Genomic DNA, 3,384 nt, shown 5'->3' on the forward strand with positions numbered 1-3,384 from the left:
TGATTCAGGCAAACAGTGATTCTTTCTCTGTGCTTTTCCAGATATGTACTGAAATATATTATATATTTCCTCACCAAAACCTGTAGTTTTTGACTGCCACTGTGCTGTTAACATTTAGATTTCCTGAACATAGACCTACATTTGCTTTGGTACGAAAATGCTCAACATTTAACCTTTAAAATCAATCTCTGTTTGCCATTGATGCATGTATTTAGTAACCAGACCTAACAACGAAACACTAACCCTAACTGATATCAGAAATAACCTTCAGCGATCACCAATTCAAAGTCATGCAGAGTCATTCAGACCAATGAGATATGAGATGAACTTGTCACTAAATGTATCAGTTCAACAACATATCCTTTACAGGTTTGCAAGTCAAAACATGCAGCATATTCACTCATCCTGCAGTGCAGACGACTAGTGTGCTTATAGATTACACTTCACAAACTTGGTTCACAAAGACTGCTTCAAGTTCCCATATCTTCTGTAAACAGATGAAGAGTTTCTGCAAGAAGAGGACCTTAGGAGGGAGAGGGTGCACCTATGTGCTGGATGCAGACATTTTAGTTGCAGCTCTTTTACAATCTACTGTTTTATCTGCACATTACCTTTGAATTCTTTGCACGTGATATATATAAATATTTTTTTATTTCAGGTTATGCATATACTTGCACGTAGAGTGATTTGGGGATGACAGCTGAATTTTTCAACTTTAAAAAAGGGGAAGTGGACCAGCTGTGTTAGATTTAGAAGTAAACTAATTGTGCTGCTTTGCATATGAAGATCAAGGCGAGCAGTCAAGAGGTCCAACCTCCAAAAGGCCTTCCTCTTTCCTGGGAAGTACAGTACATTGTATGATACTGTGGATCTTTATTATCAAGAGGACATTTGTTGCAGATTAATTTCTAAATGTCAACACATTGTTGAGTTAAAGAAGCAAATGTGCACGTTTAATTACCTTATTACACCCTACTTTTCAATCCACTAAGCAGTAATGTCTTTCATTCAGATAGTTCGGATGAACATATAGTTTCATAATTCTTGTAGGTTCACATTCTGCATTATTGGGGAAGAAACTGTGGTAAGAACAGTTTGGGTTGTGTATATCAAATGGCCAAAATGTGTTGCGATGTGATGACTAGCATGCATTTCAAAGCATGCTCAAGCAGGCAAATAACCCTAAACCTGGGTATTGCACCGAGACATATCAACTGGCGTTGCAGCATCGCAATCTGGTCAATTTAAAATGCATAGCTTTTGACACCCGCAGATTTCCTCAAAGATAGATAGCATATTTAAGACTTTCTTTCTATCTGAAAACCCAATGAATTTAGAATTGAATGTAATGTTTGAGCTTCATTGTCATTCCTCTTTTCTATTTTCTATTTTCTATTTTGAAAACATGGATTGTTTCATAGTCAAAAGTATATCAAAACGTGTTTATCGATAAATTATTCATGAAAACAATACATTTCATCAAAGTACTTACATGTTCGTACATAAGTGGAAAAGCATACACTTTCTATGTGGTCACTTACAGCATAGCACTTAGGATATTGAATAATGAATACAATTTTTGCTAGTATTCACTTATAACATGGAAGGAAAACTAGGCTTCTCACACTAAATGCAACATGCCACTGTCTCCTCTTAAAACCTTTTACCCCTACAAAAACTCTAAACTGAGGCAGTTCTCTACTTCAACCTTTTTTCTGCATTTCTGTGATGCCTCAGACCTGTCCAGAACGCTAAGGTGATGTATAGAGAATATGTGCTAACAGGACTTTTGGAGTTTCTCCCCCGCACACCGTGTTTTCACGTTTGCAGAATCCCCCTGTGATAAGCAATCTAAACTGCTGTCAGGGCTCTGAACGCTGCCCCTGAGGTTCAGGCCAGTCTGATTGTAAATCACCTATCATGTTCAAAGCCACCGGTGGGTTAATTGGTATAACTGGTGCCATAAGCTTTCCAAAATGTCCAGAAGTAGCGCGCTCTTTACAGAAGCTAACTTGTTTGAAATACACTGGCTATCATGATGTATTCAAATCTGTTTCAAGCTTTGATGCCCTAAAAACGTAATATGCAAAGTAATATGGATGTCATAAAATTAGATTAGATGCTAAGTCAAGTCAAAGAAATTACTTGAATAATGCATACATGCATAACATCAACATGTGAAATGATTGTTTACAAGTATGGCATTAATCAATCAAATTATAAAGCTTTTAGATTGTGAATCTTTAAATTATGTACTTCCTTACCAAAAAACCTGTATTAAGATTTGAATGATTGATACTTACAGTTTCTGAGGAGCATGGTTATGCTGTAAGTTTTCTTGCTCACGTAATTTGTTTGTGTTTACAAATATGATATGCCTTGAACAAATGGCTTGAACAAAGATTGTAGTGAATGCCCATGTGGGCTGTTCTTCTGATCCCGCTAAATAGCTCAGTGACATCACCACACTTCAAACCACATGTTCCCCCAATTCTCAAGTAATGTCACCCCAGTAAGTAAAACAACACATGTTAACAAACAAATATGTTGCATATACTCTCCGCTTGCCATTAGATAGATTCTCATACAATTAAATAAAAGTTTTCAAATTGGCCATTGAAGTAGAAAGAATAATTGGTTGCCACTGTGTGCCTGGCTGACCTGAAATATGGGATTATGGGAAAGCCACCACTCACTCACATACACCAAGAGAATATCTTAATCTGAATTATGTCATGATTTATCTTAAAACTCTTGTTAGTTTGTGCGAAGACGCATCAGGTACGTAGGCTGAAAGGGATGCAATGTGAGCTGTTTATAGAACTGAAAATGCAGTTTTAGTTATCATAACCCCAGCTGCACGCTTGTCACACATCACTGCTCTCTGTGCTCTGTGGCATCTGCAGATTGATTGACTGAAGACTTTATGTGAGTTTACTGGACTACTATTAAATAAGAACTCATCATTCAGTTGGCACACTTCACTTGGATCTTCCGAAGAAGAGCAATGAAAACACATACAATACATATTAACCTGACAAAGAAAAACTATTAAGGACTCCATTCAAGGATAATGTATGAAGACAGGTTTTAGTCACTGGTGCAAATCGTTTGCCTTGTCTGAGTTTTCTTTGACTAACTGCCATATAAACCTCCATAGGCCATAGGTAATGGCCTGGGAAATCCCCCTTATTGTTCTTCAGCGTTGGACTGCATTGGAGAATCCTGTGATAATTGTTGAACAGTGCCCCCCACAAATATTGGCACCCCTAGTGAATATGAGCAAAACAGGCTATGAAAAAATATGAATTTGTTGTTTATTGAAGTTCACCTGTTTGATAAGGAACTCCTAGAGGTCAACCATGACTTCCTGTTCCACTGGCG

The sequence above is a fragment of the Sprattus sprattus genome, assembly GCF_963457725.1.
Source record: "Sprattus sprattus genome assembly, chromosome: 17".
NCBI classification, from domain to species: domain Eukaryota; kingdom Metazoa; phylum Chordata; class Actinopteri; order Clupeiformes; family Clupeidae; genus Sprattus; species Sprattus sprattus.